Source organism: Hermetia illucens, chromosome 1 (genome assembly GCF_905115235.1).
Source record: "Hermetia illucens chromosome 1, iHerIll2.2.curated.20191125, whole genome shotgun sequence".
NCBI classification, from domain to species: Eukaryota; Metazoa; Arthropoda; class Insecta; order Diptera; family Stratiomyidae; genus Hermetia; species Hermetia illucens.
Window position 1 is genome coordinate 16,689,868 of NC_051849.1, and position 22,975 is coordinate 16,712,842.

General features: G+C 45.7%; 1 protein-coding gene across 2 annotated transcripts in view; it reads right to left on the reverse strand.

Moving 5' to 3' along the window:
• The window catches only part of LOC119661125 (netrin receptor unc-5), a 219,442-nt gene extending 203,875 nt beyond the window's left edge, over positions 1–15,567 (reverse strand). For both annotated transcript variants that reach the window (XM_038070323.1, XM_038070322.1), the window contains exon 1: positions 14,941–15,567. The gene's annotated coding sequence lies outside the window, so the exon portion shown is untranslated. The remainder of the gene's footprint in view (positions 1–14,940) is intronic.
• Positions 15,568–22,975: the final 7,408 nt, after the last annotated feature.

Here is a 22,975-nt window from a genome sequence, read left to right on the forward strand (position 1 = left end):
CTCCACAATCGGATATCGCATTTCCCCATCAACCGCAAACGAGTGAAGCCAATTATTCATCGATTCCTGAACAAAGCACTTGACCTCTTTTTAAGTTAGAAGCATCAATCACGAATTTACAATGATTTCCACAACCTGCACCACAAATAAAAAGGAAGAGCGTCGTGGGCTCTTTTTGTAACGTCTGCCCTCCTAACCGCCGTTTCGATCAGGATCCCGCGGTTTTAGCGGCGAAACCCGGAGGAGTGGTTTCTCCAATTGAAGGCGGGCGTTACGACGGACGCTACTAAATTCAACGACGCGTTAGTCGGTCTGGGCGAGGAATCCGTCGCACTCGCCGCTGATGTGCTGAGCGGGTGCTCCTATGCCCGGCTGAAGGACCAGCTTATCAGACAGCCAACCTGAATCACTTACTGACAGATTTAATGCTTGACGACCGCAGCTGGTTGGGGACAAGTTCCGTGTGGAGCCCCTAAAATCCTTCTGACTTCAGCTACTGCCAGAGGGCACGTAGACCATCCTTGCGTGTGCAGACGGTGTTGGTCGCGATTGCGGATAAGGTATACGTGGTGCATACGCGCTCCGTGGTGGCGGAGGTGTCTCGCGAATCCACCGACGAGACGGAACTTCCGAGACAATAGGCCGCGCTCACGACCAATGTGACCACACTGACGGCGGCGGTGGATGCTTTATGTTCGAGAGAGTGATCTCGAACTCGTTCAACGGTCGCCTCGAGAAATGGGTGGTCGAGTAGTCGCGCACCGCGCCCCAAATAGAACTCCGGCGTGTGCTGGTACCACCGTGGATTTGCGGATCAAGCCACAAAATGTACCACTCGTTGCAATTTTAACGCGAGTACAAAAAGCTGAGCTCGCTGAGAAGGGGCAAGTCTACCCGAAGTGAATTAACACGTCGCCTTACAGTACATGACCTCCTTAGTGGGCGCAATTATCTGGTAGACACAGGCGCGGAAGTCTTGTTCCGCCCCGTCTCCAGATCCAACAAGCAATTTCGCGGCAAAAAACGCCACGCCCATCGGCTGGCTTGCGTAGGACCTTCGCGTGGCTTTCACTAACATCAGTGTCCCCATATTAGGCGCAGACTTTCTGTGTCACTATTGGCTGGTGGTAGATATGCAATGAAATGCAATTAAGCATGATGTTCAGCACCACATCAACAATACTAGTTCCCCAATCTTTTCAAAGGTCTGTCCTCTAATACCCCAGAAGCTCGTTGTTGCGCGGAAAGTGTTTGAACAACTACTTAAGTAGGGTATAAGCAGCCCTTCTAACAGCAGTTGGTCATCTCCACTCCATTTGGCCCTTAAGCCCAATGGCTTTCAACATTCTCAAAGCAGGTGCAATTTCTAGGCAATTCCATCACCCCGGACGGAGTTCAACCCACCCCAAACAAGGTGCAAGTAACCAAAAACGGTGAAAGGCCTTAGGAGGTTCTTGGACATGGTAAACTTCTACCATCATTTCCTGCCCAAAGTCACTCCCCACCAGGCATTATTTAACGCCCTCCTGTGTGATTCTAAGACGAAGAATTCGTGATTGAAACCACTGAGTAACAGCAGATAGAGGCATTCCCTCAAGAAGATGTACTTCTAGCCGTGATCATGAATTATTAGCCGCGTATCTGGGTATCAGGCAGTTCCGATATTCTCTTGAAGGGAAGCCCTTCTCCTTGTTCACGGCTTTTGGCTTTTGCCTTACGCCAAAAGCTAGACAAACGGTGTTTCTAGCGAAAAGGTTTGAGGTTAAATGAATTAAAACGTACGCTAGAAGTGATTATTTTCTTAAGCAAATATCGATGCACACTACTAGCGACGGAGACCGTGTTACGTTTTAATTTATTAATTATTTAATAACATGTGTCCGGTAGTCGCTGACGGTTTGTCTCGGATTACCGAGATCAACGTCCCAGCTGCAGTCAATTTTTCGGCAATCCCTGTGGCCCAGAAGAATGACGCAGTTCTTCAGAGCTTGCAATCAAACTCCAAATACAAGTTTAAGGAGTTTCCTATATTCAGCTCACAATCCTCTATCTACTGCGAGATCTCTGATAAGGGACCTAGGTCATGTAATTCGACCCCTTTTCCTAAGCAAGTGTTTCGCTCGGTGCATGATCTTGCGTATTCTGGCCGTCCAAGGACAAGGATGTGAACTCTTGGACCATAGAATGCATCGCATGCCAAAGGTGTAAAGTCACTAGATATACTATCGTAAGGAGGAGGTCGACAAGGCATTTCCACACTGTATACTTGCACGGCTACAAATATTGCCTCACGATCATTGATCGGTTTACGCGGTGGTCTGAGGCAATACTTCTGAAAAATATAATAGCACAGTCATGTGCTGAGGCTCTCTGTCGAGGGTGGATTCAATGCTTTGATGTCATCGTCACAGACCAAGAAATGCAATTTGAAACTATTCACTTCTTGTAGCTCGGAAAGCTCCTGGAATTCAAACGCCAGCAGACAACCATACGCATACCAATGGAATTCTCAACGTTGGCACCAAGCGCTGAAGGCAGCAATTATGCCTTTCGTTCTACTTGGCCTCCGTACAGCCATCTGCGAAAAGTTTGCTGCCAGTGCTTCTGAGCTGGTGTACGGAGAGATCCTTCGACTCCCAGGCGATCTGGTCCTCGACAAAACAGACAGCCTTGGCGAGATCGGATTGTTGCACCTACTACGAGAGGACGTGCCCAAATTCAAGCCACCTTCGCCATCTTGTCAAGGGCCTTAGGCAAGGGGATGCTCTATTTTACGTTCTTTTTAACTTGTCTTGGTGTGAACCGCAACGTTTAGGTGACTATTTTCAAGCTCAGCTCGAAGGGGTTTCGGGAATTCGGGTTCCTTGAAAGAAGAATTGGCAACTCTCAACCGCGTTAGCGAGGCAGGACGCTGGATGATAGCGAAGTTTACATAAGAAAGGATTTTTTAAACAATGTCACGAACGTTATCTAACGCGATCCTAACTAACCTCCCCCCCCTCCCCCCCTCCTTTCCTCCCAGTCTATAAGTGTCCCGGTTGCTCAGTGGTTTAAGTGCTACGCTTTCGGAGAAGAATGTACGCGGTTCAAATCTCACTGGTGGCAGAGGAATCTAATTAATTAATGTATCTTAATTGGATGTCAGATACTAACCGACTCAGCTGTGAAAGAGTATCTGAGCCAAATAAGCCAAGTTCCTAGTAAAAGTAAATGGTAGAATTTTAAAGGAAAGTATTGTCAATCCTCAAACATATCGATCACTTGAATTCCGTGCCTCATTCGTAAACTTAAAAATGTTCTGCCAGTGGTCATAGACAGAAACTGACAGTCGCTGTCACTCAAAGATCCCAAGGATTTGTGAGCTTGACTAAGACTTTTCAGTGGAATATTTTTAGCCAAAACAATTGACCAAACGCGAACCAAATGTCTACACTGAGTGAGGTATCTTAAGAATGGTTATTATTGTAATGAAATGCAGAAAAGTGACGTGGATAAGGTGTAATCGTAGTTAACGTACTATAGCGTGGCTAGGGGACGCTCAAGAGGATAGTTCAAAGATGGCTAATGAGGTTGCACGTGATTTATTTGAATCATTCCGCTAAATATGAAGGAGATTCTAAACTCCAAAGTAGGGTCAAGATTTCAAATCTATTCGGCTTCAATCCGTGTTGAAGCAAAATCTGTTTTTTGGGCATTTTTTAATCTATCTAAATTTATGATTTCGTACCCAAGATAGATTTTTAGATCAAATTACATCCAATTATAAGATAATTGGCGAACCGCTTGTAATTGGTTCTAGAGTTGTTAATCAAATTCTCTTCGACTTCACCTTTCTGTTTGGTAACAGTTAGATACTTCCATTACCGGATCCTAACTAATGGAAAATTGGGAGACGAGAGTTCCCAGAAATTATAGCAATTTGGAAAATCTACAGATAATTCCATGATTTTTTAATAAAAATTAGAAGACGATTAAAGTTAGCTGAATTCCGTAGAGGTCGTTATCCTTCACATAGCTCTCCATCGAAGTTCAGCGTTATCTTGACCTCCTCGCTACTCCATTGCATGTGCGTTGCGGTTGGAGCAATTTCGGTGTTTGTAGAACAAACTTTACAGCAGTTCACATACAAACACGAACGTTTCTATGCTTCACACATTCTGTGTACGCAGCTTCAGATATCTTTCTCATCCGCAGATACTTCGCTGCCACGACTTTCAGATAGAATCATCCTCTTAATTACCTTAGTCACGCTTCCGTTCTACATTAAGACTTTAATTTGCTCAACTGCAGATGCAGCTAAGAATCTATTCAGCTTGCAGTTGCAGTTTGTGGAGTGTTTATCAGATAACTTCCGCTCAGTTGCCACTCAAGATAATTATCCCTAGTTACGCACATTTCTTTTTACGACCACAGCAAATCAGGTTACCTACCGCAATCATCCGCAGTGACGACGTCCACCCTCTTGTCAGACACGGTCGTTATCATCAACATCTGCATCACCTCGAATCCATCCGGTGCCCAAATAAAATCTAATTTCACAGTTCAGTTTGCAATTAATCCCATACACCTACTCTCACTAATTGGTTGGTTATCTCCTTGTTAATCTCAAAGTGAATCCTTGATGTTTCCCTGGAATTCTTCAGGTTCCTGACACTCTATCAAATACCACATATCTAATTGGAAAGTACACTCCAATTCGAGGGGGGGTGACTTAGGCTAAATAGGAAATATGCCGGCGTCGGCAAGACTCCCGGGTGCCAAGATGTTCGTCGCCCGCTCGAATTTCCTAGGAAACGGAAGTGATTCCATCGAAATGCAATCCTGAGAGTATCAACCTTGGATTCGATTAAATGCAAGTTGCTGATTGATTCCAGAGATAGTAACGAGGCCCTGAGTAGTTTGTTAATTAACCGCTGATGCAAGTGAAGATGGAGATGATTTGGTAAATAGATTGGATTCTGATATCCTTCGGTTAAGTGCGCTTGAGAGCATTGATATCTGCTTAGAATTTGGGGATGATATTCAAGGCTCGACTGAGAACTTTTGAATGAATTTGAATCTATCTTTGAATCTAGTTCTTCAGAAGTCCGAATCAAATATCTTTTCCGTTTGAGAAGTTCTCAGTGGTCAGAAAATGAAACTATCGAAAGGATATGCGAAAAGAACATGGGCTCCAGCATGAGATGTTGAACAAGTGATTAAATTGTAACATTCCTCCTACTTCACCATGAATGCTGGAGATATTCCACTGCTTGTCTGCATAGGTTCTAGTGCATCGACCACATTCCTTCAACTTACATCTGCTTACATCGGCTCGAACAGCTCGACAAGCTGCAAACAGTCACAACCTTGTTCTTAAAATTCCCCGAGCAATCGGATTACTTCACCAGAAATATGTTCTTTCGAATGTTTTGAAATCTAACCCCATTGCACAACCGTGTCTCGCCCGGGGACACACAGCTCCACGGACAGACCAGCATCGACCAAGAAACCGGCTGGTGATCGAGTCCAACATTTTCTCTTATTTGTTTATAAACATTCTGGCAGAACCGGAGCCGGACTACATGCAGTCGTTATGGCTCCCATCCAGTATCACATGACATTCTACAAAAAAATTTCCTAAGCCACAAGCATTTTTTGGCCATTGTCGACTAATCAGCAACCCACTTTCCTAAATTTTAATCCCGGCCCGGTGCTATCAAATTCTAGCTCCGTGGACCGCGGCGGCCCTACTCCTTCCCACGCCCAATTGACCCCCAACTCATCTTTAATTTATCAATTAACTAACTACCGGCGAATAAAATGGATAAAAGGAAAAGCGATTTCATTTCTACTGTGCGTACTCGTATTCTCCTATTCTGAAGATGACAGTGTGAGACTTGGCCGTGGTGCGTTTAGCCTTTTCGAAAGTTAATTGCCCTCCTCCGCTGTCGGAGGCCAATTATCTTCAATCAGTCCGGCCGGCCAAGGCGGTCATTCCCTGGCTGTTTGTTGGGGTAATTGTTTCGCAATTAAAAAGTCTAATTGACGACAAATCGTCATAGTGAAAGGGAAAGTTGCGGCGGACACAGATAAATGAAGTGCAAGGACGAACTTGTTGGCGTGTGTCAGTCAAGTCTGGGGACTTGATTGACCCTAGCTAAGATGGACGAGGAGAAGGAATGATTTCGCTTTTTCAGTTGTATGTTTCTGTGATTGTTGGGGATGATTTTGCACTCGACATTCGCAAAAAAAGGAAGTGAACATTTCATTTATGAAGTGGAGTCAGCACCAAATTATCTGGAGTAAAGTGCCGTGGTTTACGTAAAGAGCAAAAAACCGTTTTTTTGACCTGTGTGTTGTTGACGGGAATGATCAAGTTGCGGACGGGTGGCGGGCTAGGCCGGCCCCCCCGACCATAAGGCCTAGGGGCACTCGAAGCATTCGTATAGTCCGTAACGAGGAGGATCCAGACCTCAAAAGAACCAAAGTAAGGACAGCCAAGCTTGAAAGAGGAAATGGCGAGCTGGCGAAGACACTCGAAGATCTTAAAAATCAAATTTCATTATTGATAAAGAAAAATCCCGCCCGCCGTCTCCAAAGGTAGCCAGGAAAAAAGTGAGGCTTTCTTCAAATACTTCTGCGGCAATGGAGGAGCCGGGCTGCCTTGAGGGCGAACAAGTTTTCGGCAGCGAATCTGTCCACATGGAGGACACAGAAACCCATCAAGCTGACGGTACGAGAGACAGTGACAACGGTGGTGGAAGAAATGTCCCAGAGGAGAGTGCTAACCAGGCTGGTTGTAGTAGTGGCAAGTGTGGCAATGATAGCCCTGAAAAGGGAAAACTGGGTGAGTTTTTGCTTTGTGTATAAAAAAAATTAAAAGAAAAAATGACAACTGATGAAAAGACTAACAGACACACATCTTTCCAACAAATTTCAAAACTAAAACCAGCATCGAAAAGTACTAATCAAGACCTTTGATTTGATATCCAGCATGACCATATTCGGTGAAAAAAACTTTTACACCCCCCTTTTGCATGTATGACGACCCCCCCCCCCCAATCTCAACGTAGAACGATGTTACTCACTGCATGACTGGTCGTTTATAGTTCCCATCTTTTCACCAAATTTCATGTCAATTAGTGTAGCTGTTTCTGAGAAAAGTGCGTGTGACAGACAGATAGACAGACAGCTAGGCAGACCTGTACGCAGTAACCAGATCTCCCATCAGGCGCGTCCCTTCGTGAGGATAAGGGAATGCTCCGTGGATGCGTAGGGATATGCACATGTACGCATTTGGAGGTGCGCGTGGATGGGCATGTTTATGCGCAAGTCGGATAGGTAGGGGAAAAACACCCACCCGCGGACAAAAATGGCTATGGGAAGGACACCCAGAACAAGAAACCAATATGGAAGAAGAAAATAGAAAGTTACTATGATATATAGGGACTCGGAAACCAAGTAACGGCTGTTGAGAGTGGGCAACCAGGTTTCCGGCCGTCGATATCACTCAACTGCAGCGCCTCGATGGTGAATTACTTACTACCGTTACATCGAATACTATAAGTACCCTGAAAAAGGAGGCATTTAAAAGGAGTACATCACTCCCGAGAACGCCTGTTCAAAATACGCGGAAAGATGCTCCACAAACTGATCATTCATTAGCCCATAGTGGGATGACTACACCTGCAGGACTTACTATTTGATCCATTTGGAAGAAGCTCGAAGGTTCTGCGATCTCCTCCGAAATCAACGTTGGTGCAGGAGGAAAATCAGGGAAGCTCCTGGAAGGCTAAGAAATACGGAAGTGCCCAGTGGAAAAACCAAGCAAAGGAGCAGTGTCAGAATATGGACGAATCATCGTTTGTCCTATTAGGAGGAAAAATAATAGACTTGTCCGAATTCATAAAGGACAAACACAATGTGCACCAGGCCATCAAAACATGATCTCAGCCATCCGTGTACTGTACAATAGTGTCAAGGACGAAAAAAATGCCTTGAAGAAATCAAGCGTCACATAGGCAACACAAGTGACCCCGCTCAAAATTTAAAGGGCGGTATGTTTGAACATAGGAGTAGAGAGGGCGCGAACGATTCTTTCGGATCCTCGAAGGACGCGAAAAAGATAAAAGGGTCGCTCACCGACAAAGGGGAAGGCAAACAAAGTTACCAAAATCGTGAAAACTGCGATGCCGGCTCCAATCGAACCAAAGGAAGTAAAGCCCCAAAAAGGAACCAAGGAAGCAAAGACTAAGGTTGACGGAAAGACAAATGCGGGACATAAAAGAAGATTACGAACCGAACAAAAAAGGCGATATGACTTATGTCCTCAGGAAATCCGATCCTGAGCTGATGGAGCTTAGAGAAAACGTAAGCCGAATCAGACAGTTCCAAAAAGGAGATTTGATGCTGGGGCTTAGGACATCTCCGGGAAAAACGGCAAAGTGGAGAAGTCTTCGGGAGAAAAAGCACAAGTATGGGCCACAAAGCAGGAGATTGTTATACAATATAAGCACATTGATGAAATTATCACCAAGAAGAATTCCCGCGATGCCTTAGAAAAGCAGTTCGGACCGCAATCAAAGGCCTGAGGAACGCATACGGAGGCACGAAAACGGCGTTGACGATGCAGGCAGCAGCCGATTCCCAGTGTTTAGGAGAGCTTTGTATGCAGTAAACGAATGAAGTTGACACAAATTAACTTCACCCTTTTCTCGCAGACCATCTATGAGAAGGGAATCGAAGCCGCCGTAACCAGCGAGCCTTATCGCAATGGTAAGAGCGGTGCCTGGACTGCAGATGTAACTGACAAGGTAGCAATATGGGCGTGTGGAAATTAGGCCATTCAAGAATTGCAGCAGTTGGATTCGTCAGGCCAAAAATACCATGACATCGCATCGGTGGTGACATTTCATTGAGATGTACTCTTTACTGCAGTACTCCTAAGTTCGAGGCGTAATTTTTGGCAGAGGAAAAGGACACCACGAAGTCCAGAAAGGCTACAAACTTTCAGCCAATTATAATGACAATTTCTGATATATTATCAAGGACTGATCAAAATCTGTAATGGCTGCTAAGTTGGAGGATTACCAGAGTGGCCAGATTCCTTATGGCAAACCACGAGTGGATAACTGTGCCAAAACGTAAATACAACCCGAAATTCGACAATCAGGTTCGCCAGCTCCAAAATGTCACCAAACTGGAGTTTCTCGTTGGCATGAGCTTGCATCATCCGGTGCGAGAAGATGGAAGGGTTTTTTTTTAATATTTTTGTCCAGGAGCACCATGACCTTAAGGCAATTAAAAATTTTGGAAGAGGTTTACCCTTGTAGTTAGCCTCAGACAATCCGGATGGTTTTCCAAGCCGGCTGTCAGCTCAGAACTCATAACAATTAAGGCCTAACATGAGACCAGTAAATATAGAAATTTTTTTTCTTATGAAGGAAAAGTTTCTTGGCCTCTTTCCTATTCTACCTATCAGAAGAGAGTCTACGTTCCTTAATTTTTGGCATACCTCTGAAAGTTTGTTATTTTAGAGTCATCCGGAGATCTTAAGTTGGTTCTATGATTGCCTTTCAAGGAGTCTCTGGATGTAAGGCCCTTTGCGACTCTAAGCTGAAACGAATTCCTATCTGAACACCCCAGGAGTGTCATCCAGTACCTGTGTCTTGAGTAACAGTTCTCCTCGTCCGTTGGTGGGCAACTTTTACATTACTCACTTCGTTCAAATCGTTAAGATGAAGAAGCAATGGTTTTTGGAAAATTTTGACTAAGGTAGGAGGCTTAAGCTGCGCCTTTTTGGCCTGAATAGTTCATCCCCATTCCGTTCTCTGATAGGGAATTTAGCTCAAAAGTCGCACAAGAAGTCAGCCTAATAATTTATGAAACGGAAACAAAATTCATGACTCAACCAAGAAGACAGGCGCCAATACAATAAAACCAGACAATGGGCTATTGTGTACCTAGGAGTAAACATAGCGAAAGATGCGTCATGAAAAGGACGAAATTCATCGACCATACGAATCAATTCTACGGATAGTGAAAAGTAAAATTGTGTATAGAAAAAATAAGTTCCCAATTTACAAGACCATAATACAGCTTTTCCTTCTGTACGGCTGTGAAGTCCATCGGCATATTCAAACGTAAAGCTCTACGTCAAATACTTGGACCGATAAAAAATGGAGCTGACTGGCGAATTAGACGCAACCATGAGTTGAACCAATAGCATAGGCGGTGCTAAAGCTACGAAAATTGCAGTGGGACGGTCACGTAGAACAGATGGACGACCAATGAATACTTAACGGAGTATTCAAAGGCACACCCGAAGGACGTTGCCCAGTAGGAAAGCCACGCAAACGGTGGGTGGATTCAGTGAATGCGGCCAGTAAAAAGCTGCTGAAATTTTCCAACTGGAGGAGACGATGGAAGGATCGAGATGACTGAAGGAAGCCAGGAGACCAAGGGCGGTTTAGCCTGTCGCGCCATTGAAGGACGGGCCCAAAAAAGGGGTCTGTGGACCACAAATATAGAAGAAAGTGAGGACTCCCTCACTCCTCAAACAAGAATAGTTTGAATAAATTTAAGTTCATTCATAAGCCTCTTCGAGCTCCTGAAGCTATCCCCAGCTCACAAAGCCTCATTCTCTCCCCATATAATTTTTAGGAGCCTGCTCATCAGTTTCATTATAATCATCCTTGATTCTGCACAGATCGTAAGCCATCAACGGCGGGACAAATACCAAAGCAAACACAAACATCCATGACCGCAACTATAATTCGCACCTGTGGCATGAGAATTGAGAGATTGGCGCTCAATTGTCCCGGCCATCGCACCGATGGAACAAGCTTCATGGAGATTTTTTCTTGTTTAATTCCATTCCCTTCATTACTCCAAGACCTCTATGTTCAGGCGTAATCTTTGGTTCCACCGATGGACGGATAATTCCGAATGTTAACACCTAAAAGATAATGTCCTCCCCTCTGATAACGGTCTTAAGCATAGTGTAAAACAAAACTTTAATAAAATCGGTTCAATGTTTGTTTGTCTGTTTTCTTATTTTTTTTTTTTTCGTTTTGTGGAACTCTCATTCACTAAAACCACCCTCATATTCTTTCCTTCCTTACCTTAGAAACTAAACCTTCCCCTCATTGCGCTTTTTTGCGTACTCCGTATTCACAAGTTACTTTGGATTACGGAATTCACCGCACACTAGCTTACCTCCGACTCCAGTATATCTTCGAACTATGTTTTGTGGGATTGTGCTGATTTTCAGAGAGTCTTCCAGGGTCCTTCTGCTTGATACATATACTTCTTGTGAAGACTATGCCCTGACATGAACTGGGTAAGGAGATAGTTGGTCTCTCTCTCTCGTCGTTAAATTCATGGCTAAACACAGGATGTGAGTCACTCCACTGTTGCTGTCACTTGCCCAGTGGCTTTCGCCTTGCTTTCAGTATTATTTCCAGGTAGATTCGTTCTCCTTTTCTCGTACAGACAGCGTGCCTCACTTGCCAGAATGTCAAGCCCAGGTAAAGGAGGAGGGTTTGAGGCAACGTACTTTGTACTATCCTCAGTAAAACAAAATTAAAATGCTGAGATCAGGGAAAGAGATAAATAGAGTACAGTTGGAGTTATTCCACTCTGCTAAATCCTACCTGATCTCTCTTGGTGACAGGTCCCACGACAGGCCGACCAAAAAAATGCATACATTGTCGTTACAAACATGATGATCGGATGGAGTCATAAAACCGACCCCGCTTGTGAACGGGGCAAAGACTGAAGAAACAGAAGAAGAATATACGTTTTCTTACTTGAGATTGTCGAGAAGTCACTGCACACCCTTAGGACCGCTAAGCACAAGGTATGTCTACCTCCTCCGATTGGTCTCACACACTAGTGCTTCCTCTCAAAACGGCGCTAAGTATGATAGTGTAGAGTGAAATACTCCGGTCATAAGTAATCTGCAACTGAATCTCGGGACTCCAATGGTACATATGATCTGTGCTAGCGGCAGATATTCTGAGGTGACGGGGCAACAACTCTGTCGGCCAAACCAAGTAGCCGAGGAAAACCTCTATATGACAGTATCTGGAAGTGCTGTACTCAGTTTGATTTGCTGTACATGATGCAGCAGGCAAATGCTGCAGGAGGAATCATCTGAAGTGACTTCGGCCACGAAATCTCGCCAGGGGTATATTCATTCCATGGAATCCGGATAGCCTTCTGAATTTACATATCTGAGGAGAATTCCTGGGGCATGTATTTTCAGCGCGGTTATGGATGGTTAACCCCCTGGTGGGAGTTTCATGGGGGTTGCTTTTACATCCAAGCGGACAACAGACCTTTGGGCCTTAAACCCGGGCACGTTTACTCCGTCTACTCCGTAGACATTTAAGTAGGTGTTGCATCCAGTATGAATGCTGAGCCAACAACTCAGTTTTGGACGGGTACCGTTGTCTTTGTTACATCGAAATGGGGGGAGGGGGTCATATTGTGGTCACAGAATTGATCTGCGTCTTAAGAAGATGGTGGGGTTAAGTTTAAACAACGGGTAGTCATGTAAAACCATCAGGATGTGAGTATCAATGTTTTGGGGAAATATGGTTTTGAGTATACACCCCCGTCCTCGAAAAAGGCGATCAGACTCATCAAAACTGGCTCTTGTCACGAAGCCCGTGAGAACATATGTTGCAAGAGAACTTTTGGAAAATGTGTTCTCGGCTCAGTTATTACCTGTTGGCCCTTTGCGAAATTGTGCAATACAACTCGGGTGTCGTGCTCCTTAGTGGCCGCAAAGATGTTCAAAAGGTCTCTCGTTCACTGGTATGAATGCTGAGCACTCGGTATAAGCCACTACCACTGTACTAATCACGGCTGGGTTCAGATTGTGGTCGTCAAAACAATCCGTGCCCAAAGAGAATCGCGGAATTATGCCTGCACAGAACCTTCAGGTCCCCCTCCCTTTGAGCTATCACCCAATTTTTTTAGAAAATCAGACGAATTGCAGTTTTTTCGAGGGCAGAGGCAAATCATCAATGAAGACCACAAGTCATCCGTTTTTAAAAAATTTAGTGCTAGCCCAAACCGACAGGTTTGTGGAGAAAAAAGAGAGAAAATTTCGTTTCAGTTATTCCGGTCCGTCAAGTTTCTGTGATGAAGTCTTTTCTATATGAAAGGAAATGGAAGATTTCCCAAGGCGGCGAGTTTTTTGGGAGTTTGGAACGGAAAATTAAACAAAGTAGATTAACTTTCCGACTGTGCCAGGCTTATTTTTTCATCCCAGTGACCTTATAGATCTCAAACTCAAAATAAACGCTTATGAATCAGTGTTTCGAACAAGCAAAAACCAAATTTCCTAAGGCACTGACTGTAAGCATGAACAAATCATTATATAGATTACCTGCCAGCAAACGCGAACCCAGTACCAGAAGGAGTTGGCGTGGCATATCAAACACTAAAGGATACATTAAGGAGACACAGTGCCTAGCACAGAGTAGGCATGACAATCGTAGGAAGCATCTTCTGAGTTTCTTCTTCTGTAACCTTTCTCCCGTTAACAAGTGGGATCGGCACGTCTCGATCGGCGCAATTTTGCTCTGTCAAAGGCTTGATCTGGATGCAATCGTGAGTGTTTCAAAACATCATCCAGCATATCAATCCACCATTTCTTCGGTCGACTTTTTGGTCGTTTCCTATAGATTTCGATGTTCAGACCAATCTCGGCAAGGGAATTCTCGTCAGTGCACCATACCATCGCCTCTCGCGCAATTTTTCCACAATCGGTTCAACCCGATATCGATCGCGAATAGCTGGTAGCTGTTACATAACATAACATCTTCATCCCCATTACCGCGAGTCGCGGTTCATTGTCTTTTATAGTCAGCTAACACTCAGAACCATATAACGCGACAGGGCGAAGTGTACTACGGTAAATTCTCAATCTGAGACGTTCGTTGATGAGGTTGTTTTGGACAAATCACTAGCCGCCTAGAAAAAGACGCGAAACATACGTTCTTCAGGTACGAAAATTGTACAATCACGAAAAGCTGTGGACGTGGTAGACAAGCCCTCAGTTCTAGAAGCAGCTAACACTGAACGTAAGGTTTTAGGCATTCTTGGACAATATTTTAATTTTACGGAGAACCGTCTCAAGAGTGTAGGGTTCACTCTGACACCAAGTGGAAACTGGAACAAAATATAAGCTCACAAGGACGACTTCATCAAGCGTAATAAGCTATTCACTAATTTTAAGGACTGTTACTGAAGACAAGCCTCCATGGGACTGTTCGATTTTCGTGGAAGGATAACCACCTTTTCAGTATCAAAAGTTCGAATCTCCTCAATTCGCCTAAAAACCAAGAGATACTCTTCTTTTTGGCCTTCCTTTTCGGCAAAATCTGCCAGATTTTCGACAAAAATATTGACTAATGATTTCGTCCAGGGCAGAAGCAACTCATCAAGCTTCTACGGCCATAATTAGGTTTTCAAAGCCAATTTATTATTTATTCATTCACACTATTTGTCAGTCCAAAAATAACCCCTAGAGCGCCCACAGAATCCTTGACATGTCATTGGATAAGTCCTTTCGTGTGTGGCTCACACGAGTCCTACGCAAACCAAGTGGTATTGGCTCTAATGTAAAAGGCTTTTGACGCTGATATTTTATTTGCAGAAAGCATTTCCTTGGAGCTAAGGATGATTATCTTTAATTCCGAACTTTCCTCATAATCCTCAAATCATCGAGCTCTGATTATCATTTCTTATCTTAAAATAAACGAAGAGCTCCGTGGTTACGCTGAACAATCACAGTTTTTATCGCCCATCGAACCGCCGAACAGACACCTGTAATCCTACGCACACACGCGGTTATCCCGGCCTAATCCTTGGCCACACAGCCGCGGAGTTGGTCCCAAGAACCGGAAGCAGCTACTTAAATGGGGCTTAATCCGTCAGACTTACATTCCCCAACTGTTGCCGGGTCGGGCTCGAAATCAGCCTCAGCCGCTAATCCCCAGGCGATGCAGCTCCTCCGTTACTCGCCCGACTATCCACAGAAGCAGTTGTCACTCACGAGTAATCCGTGACTCGGGACCACGCGCGCGACCGCGTAAACAAACCCAAGGCCCGAAGACGTTCCACAGTTCAACGCACTAAATCCGCCGCCCAGCACGCAGCCAACATCCCCGGCCTTATCACTGCACTCGGCACTCTGCGCTGCACTTGACCCGCAAGGTCGATCGTTTACCACTTCTTGCACTTCTTCGCGCGAAATTCCGCGGCTGATTATCACCACCACCGCCGCCGCGGGTCACCACTCCGGCCAGCCCTGGGCCATGGACGCACTCGACAGATTGCAACGACTCGGATTGAATTTCGCGGACGCAGTGCAGCCTCCCAGCAACGTCTCAATTGACTCGGATTCCGTCCTTATCAGCCCGCGGCGATCTCAGAACACCCACTCTCGCACGGGTTCCCACGTCCATTCAACTCCTTGGGCGACCCCGGTTCATTCATTCATTCGTGTCGCATGGAATTTCGCGAGATTCGAGATGCGAATCGCAGTAACTCCCCACGAACATTCGAATCCTTCGGCAGACGTATCGCAACTGAGGCCACGCTGCGGTTGTTGACGGGACCAGACCGCTGGCAGCATACCACGTTGGGCGCCGGAGCGAGCAACATCGCGCAGCATGTGCCCAGCAGCACGGGAAGCGGAAAAAACGTAAACACAGCCGCCATCAGGGGAAGCGAACGTGGTCGGCGGCAAGGTCGCCTGGAAGGCTGGAAATGTTGCGTGCAGAGAACGAACAAGTTGCCAGAGAACAGAGAGACGACGGCGTTGGAGAAACACGTCGTTGGTGAAGAGACGTCGGCCGGCGAGCGATGCAGATCCGATAAAGGCGATTGGGGGCGTGAGCGGATTTCTTATCAGCGGAATGCGATCTTCGCACGCCGGATTTCTGGGAATTGAGTGTTCGCGGTGGAATCGCGAATTGGCAATTAATGGGCAACGCGTCGAGTTGTTTGCAGAGTTTGGATTTTTGCAATTGAGCGTGAACGTGAGGTTTTGATTGGTTCAGCGCAAATTGTTTTTGTGGCATTGGTTTGTCATGCATTTCGCGTTGCAGAAATAATAACGGACCAGGATCGAATATTTTAATTTTTCTCGGGGTTTTCGGTGGGAACGATGGAATCCAAAGTGGTGAATTTGGGTTTATTCCGTGTGAAAGGACTTTGCATTCGGGACGACAGAGAGAGTGGGCTAACTAGAAAACTATGCTCAGTTCTGGCAAGGGTGCATGTGGAAAGCTAACTAAAGGCCAACGTAAACGTTGAATTTTCCCATCCCATCCCCCGGAGCGGGTGAAGAGTTTATGAAGGGAGAGAGGAAGCCAAAGGTGATGAAAACTCACGGCGGTTGCCCTTCTTTGAAAGGTTATGTGCCCCCGAAGTAGTTGATCAGGTTTGAATTCTCAACCGTACCACGTGAGGGGGCAGAATAGGGAAGATATTTGGAAAAAAGAGGAAGCCTCCCCCCTACTATTAACAAAACGCTACGGACCTAGGCTGGGGGGTCGAAAAAAACCTTTTTCAATCCAGAAACGTCCCCATTAGATAGTTTGAAGTCGAGCGTAACTGACTGTATTCGAGCGGAGCCTTACTGATACCTGGTCGCCTCAGTGAGTAAGTTTGGCCTTACCCAGCTACGGGGGGCTATGCCACGCGGACCTCTTAACTCGCAAACTCGGCAAAGGAAAAGGGGAAGTTGGTGAGTTAAGCAGTGGAGCTAACATCAACATTGACCTACTGCAAGGATTCCAAACAAAAAAGGCCACTGCCAAAAAGCCGGGACCAGCAAAAGTACATCTGAAATCAGTACATCCAACATCAGGAAGGGGGACATGCCTCAATTCCGCAGGTTCTAAACGATACCTGCGTTGTCTGAACGAAGGCCTGAAACCAGAAGAAGCCCTTAAGAAGGCTCAGGATAGACCTAAGCCATCTTTACCGCAGCCGAGAAAGCGGAGAGCAGCAGAGATTAGCCCATATAAGGGGAATTATCATTATCATCAACGGCGCAACAACCGGTATCCGGTCTAAGCCTGCCTTAACAAGGAACTCCTGACACCCGGATTTTGCGCTAAATCACGTGCTCAATGAACTGCTGTTAGGCGGCCGTACCCCCCGCCAATTGCTTCGTGAAATGAGGCAGTTGGGTGGGGATAAGGTTGGTTCTAAGCTGTTGAAGCCTCTCTGATCGTCGCGACTCAGGGAGAACACCCGCGCCTTCTTGGCCTGCGCGGACTCAGGATCGCTGGAGGTGTTGTCCGTCACGACTGAGAAGGTACACGAGGTGTATGCGCGCTCCGTGATCGTGGAAGTTTCCCGAGACACAACTCAGAAAGTTGAGGAGCTCAAGTCCATGATGACAATACACAAAACTAGCCGCGACGGTTGGTACTTTGCGTTCGGGAGGTAGATCTTCCTCGCAATCCTGGTCGAGGTCTGCCTCCCGAAAGGGTGTTCGGGTTGCCGCACGCTAGGACTCTCCCTGGCCTCGACGGTTTGCTAGTACCATTGGAAATACGGAACTCAAGCAATTAAATGAACCATCGAATACATGTTTAGCGCAACAAGAAACAAGGCTCGGTGGGTTCCTCGGCGACTCCTACCCGAAGCGCAATATTACGTTGCCTTACAATCTTGAACCCCCTTAAGCAGACTTTGCTTCCTGGTCGACACAGGCGCAGGGGTGTCAGTGCTCCCTGTACCCTGTCCGAACATCCGAATCCCGCAAAACTTACGACTGGCGGTCCTGAACTCTTCTCCTATCCCCAGCAAAGGCTATAGGCAGGTCGACGTGAGTCTCAGCTTGCGACGAACGTTTTCGTGGCGTTTCGTTTCGTTCGTAGGCATTAGCATCCCCATATTAGACACAGACTTTTTATGTCACTGTTGGTGGACTTGCAGACCACGGCTTTGATAGACCCTGCGACGTCATTATAGACGCCAGGGCAAATTTCTACCTACCAAGTTGACCCTCTTTTGATAATTTTCGAGGATGTTGCTGACCACCGCATTCGAACACTCCTCAGAGAGTATCATAACATTACTACGGAAAGTAGTTTCTCCCAGCCGGTTAAGCACGACGTACAGCACCACTTCAACATTACCAGCTCTCCTATCCTCTCAAAAATGCGCCCGCTTTCACCCCAGAACCTTGCTCTTGCGAAGAGAGAGTTTGAAGACTTAATGAAACAGGGTATCTGCAGACCATCCAATAGCTGTTGGTCCTCTCCACTTCATTTGGTCCCTAAGCCAAACGGTGAATGGCGACCATGGGGAGATTATAGACGTCTGAATGCTGAGACAGTTCCAGACCGATACTCCACTCGTCCATGATTTTGCGCACTCGCTAATGAACTGCCGTGTTTTTACGACCTTGGATCTAACCAAGCCGTTTCACTAAAATCCTGTCGCTCCCGGGGACATTCTGAAGACGGCTATCTGAACACCTTTCGGACTCTTCGAGTTCACCAGGATGACTTTCGGCTTGTGCAGACTTTCCAGAGGTTCATCCACTATATCTTACGAAACTTGAACTTTTGTTTCGTCTACATGGATGATGTTTTGGTCGCTTTCTCTTCAAAATCTCAGCACTTGGAACATCTCGAATGCATTTTTCAACGTCTTCCTGAGGCCGAGCTTGTCCTAAACGTTGCAAAATGCAGATTCCTCCAGAGGCAGGTAAAATTTCTCGGCCACTTGATAAGCTCTGACAGTATCCAACCTTACCCAGACAAGGTTGAAGCGATAAAGAGAGTTCTCGTACCAGCCACAGTAAAGGATCTGCGAGGGTTCTTGGGCATGTTAAACTTGTATCGTCGTCTGGGAGAGGCGTTGATTAAGGAAAATTTTCCCACGAGGACGCCAACTTCGCATCGTGCTGATATCGGCGCTGTACAGCATTCGGTTTATAATTTTACGGGTAAAGGTATCGACGGAGCTCTCCTTAAGTGGCTTAAAGTTTTTACACTACTCTTTCACGAACATCGCGCAAGCATCTTTAGCAAACCCTTGAAGCCTTCTGATGCTTCCATTTGTGAACTGACGGCTAAACTGCATTCAAGTTAGAAGCCAGTTCTTGGGAATCCTTGATAGCTTCGTCGCTGTACTCCGATCATGGCCGGTTCAAGAGTTCTATCATGTAGTATCCAATAAACACCCTTTGAACTGGTCGTAAAATGAACAGACATATTTGGGCTAGCACCCTAGAAACCTCGAAATCCTATTGCTACCCCAACGTCAACAACACCTCGAGTGGAGGCTGATTTTAAAATTACAATCTTTGGCTGTCGCAAAGGACTTATGATTGACTTGTAGAAAATGTACTCCGCAGTAAGGGTACCGGGAGCTGTTAGAATACTCGCTTACTCCAACACGAGCGAGAATTCCGGCGATATAACTTAGACATTTTGGACCTAGTGGGACTCTGGAGAAAATTGACCTTCCTCAATTCCTAACGTTTGTACTATGAAAAGCTTAATTGCAGGAGACGCAAATCTGGTGTCAGACTGCTGCTGACGACTATCGCAAGATGAACTCTCATGATCTGCAAGCCGGTTTCTGACAGATTTTGACTGCCAATTTGCGTCCTAGTTAAGGAGCATCAAGCAGTGCATTGCAGCCTAGACTGTTTACAGTCCCTAAATTGTCAGGCTGGAAAAGGGCGGTATCGACATGTTCTGTGTTAATTTATCTGTGTAAAGCCGCAGTGCTAAATACTAAGTATTTCATCGGCCCTTTAATTGCTCAAAATTATAAGGGTAGCGCAAGGGTAGATACCTCACGATCGGGGTGGATGACTGATCCCTGGAGGCAATCAAATGCCAAAATTTCCATATCAAATATAGATTTGGCAACATCCCTGTGTATGTGCACAGGGAGAAACTGAAAAGAGATACTTCGGACAAAACCATGGGTGGAAAATCTACCAAGGACCTCGAAGGAATCTCGGAGGCCATAGAAGCCGAAAGGACAGAGAAGTAGACCTCCTGCCCCTCTCCCTCGGACACCACCTTGTCGTAGTGGGGGAGCCTGTAGTAGTTTACTACTACCCCAAGGGTGTCCAAAAACACATGAAGATGGAAACAAAGGATTGTAAGAGGTTAGAGATCTAAATTTGATAGACCAGTAGCTTACTCCAAACTACAATTTTTTTTTATTATGTATTTATGTATTTCGGGCGCAACTTACTCCCTTCATCAGTACAAAGCTACAGCTTGCAGCTTGTAACTCTTCAAGTGGTAAGAAATCAAAGAGGAGAAATCTGAGGCAGACAGGCTCTCCACTTCAGTGGAAGACCTGCATCCGGTGTTTACTGCGTGACCAGTCAGACAGGATAGTGCAGCAACTGCCATAACGAGAGGAACTGGAAACTGACTATGGTTGACCTGTTGGTACCACTGTTACGTAATTTTTCCAAGATAACCGGAGAGGAAGGGTCGGCAGAAAGAAACTTTAGCCGGAATTGGGAAAAGACTACAGGCTTGCTTGTTAGAACCTTCTTCTCCGCATCAACCAGGAAAGGCGAAAGAAAGGGATGCGGACGTAACTGGCCTAATTTCGGTATGTGCCGCCCGGACACCGCGAACCTGGGAGGGCTCTCAGCTGACGGCAACTGAAGGAACTGCAAAAGAAGGCGAAGTTTCTTGGGAACGAGGACATGGACGTTGTTACACCACCAAGTGTGGCGATATCCGGAGAAATTGTACGCAAAAAACAGAACTTTGGGCGGAAGGTGAGGACACCGGGAAGATTCGCACTGAACGCAGCAGACTTTTCAGTTGGCGGTGGTTTTCATATTAGACTGCACTTATGCTTAGACACATGAGAGTGAGCCAAATTAATCTGCAGCATATCAAAGCGTCTTCCTATCTAGTGGCAGCAAGGCTGTGAAAGTTGCAGGACTGTCCTTATATATTTCTGGTTCAAGAGTCATGGGGTCGTTTTAACAGATTCTGTGGTAATGGATCAGTCAAGGGGACTAGGATCTTCTTCGATGAAAGATCCTCGAGACCGCGTTCTGGAGTCAAAATTGTTAGAGGCAACCATGCTGACAAAATTTTGCTCCCAGGACCTTGTTGCGGTCAACTTAAAATACCAGGCAAATGGTAAGACTACAAACTTACTTACTTTTCCAATGATTCTTTGTGTCCTCCGCCGACGCAAGAACTAAGGGATCGGATGGTGTATGGAGAATCAAGTGGCCTTGGACTCTTAATAGGTTGTGACGCTAAAGCTGAGCATATTTATTGGGGCAGTAGCAAATGCAATCCTAGAGGAGAAAAGCTTTATTATTTTATCACTTCAGTTAGACTGATGACAGCGAACGTAGGATGCGCCCCTATAATCATAGAGATTCAGAGTTGATTAGAGACTGACAACCGCTAGAAGAAGTCTCACTCTCAGATCACCGTTACATAGAATTTAGTTTGACTATTGCAGGCGAACAGTCTGTAATACAAAGATGGAATCCTAGGAAAATGGATTGGATGAAGTTCAATGAACTTCTTTGCGACAAAGTTGGGCTCCCTAGGCGGCTAAGGACTCCTTTGGCAATAGAAGATCAACTGAAAACTCTGAATCTCACATTTTTGGAGTGCCTTGTCCTTGTCCTATTTCCCGAAGCCAACTTGGTAAGACGGCTCCATAGTGAAACCGAGGACTGCAGAGACTCAGGAAAACAACCAGATGACTTCTAAATCGTGCTTGCAAAAGCAATAAGAATAAAGGCTGGTTAAACTTCCGGAACTCACATTATGAATATAACAGGCTCGTAAAACGTTCAAAGCGAGACTCTTTTAGAGCATACTGTGAGGAACTGGAAGGTGAAAGGGAGACTTCCAGGTTGTGCAGAGTCCTTAATAAGGATGAGTCGGCCAAGTTGGACTCTCTTAGAAAACCGGATGGTAGTTTCACGAACTCCAGTCTCAGAAGTGGGAGGAAGAGAATTGGCGGTCTCTGCAAACCTTTAAACACGAAGGTGTTGCAAGGGGAATTGGGACACGGCGAGAGCGGTTGTTACCAATGAAAAGGTGAGAGCTGCTATATCATTTGAACACTTCAAAGCACCTGGCATGGATGACATCAATCCAGCGATGCTAAAAGCGTATATAGAACATTTAGAGCGACTTTTGTGAAATATTTTTCGTGGATGTCTTGCTTTGGGCTACGTACCTTCCTTTTGGCATAAGGTTAAGGTGGTCTTCATACCTAAGCTTGGGAAAGATGACTATTCAAATCAAAAAATCTTCAGGCAAATCAACTTAACATAATTTTCTTTGAAATGAGTCGGGAGAGACTGGTTGAGCGTCACATATGCGAGAAGGCGCTAAGGTCGCACCTACTAAAGGGAAACCAACACGCTTACCGATGTGGCAAGTCCTGTGAGTCTGCTCTTCACTGTTTGATTTCAAAGATAAAGGACACAACTCTGAAAGACGAGTACGGGATGGGGTTTCGTGAACATTGAACGGGCTTTTGACTGTGCGCCCTTCCAAAAGTTGTGTGATGTCGCTAGAGAGCATGGTATTGATGAAACTTTAATTAAGTGGATCTGCCCTATGTTAACGCAGTGGATGTTGATCGCTACCCAACAGCAGAAGCAACGAAAGACTGCCCTCAAGGGGGTGCGCTATCGCCACTTCTATGGAGTATGTTTATCGGCTCACTGTTATGCGAACTGCAAAATCTGTATCCATCTGTCTCTGTCTCTCTGTCCATCCTGTAATGAGGAAGCAGAATCTGCGGAACATTTTCTATGTGAGATCCGATTTTTGGTTCTGATGTGCTGTAACTACAACGGGTAGTATCACATCCATTGACGGACATCCTGCGATACATAAACGAATCTGGCATATTCCATTAGACGGGGGATCGAGTATAATGGACCACTAGGGTTTGAGCGCTCAGAAGCTTTGCCTCTCCTCAA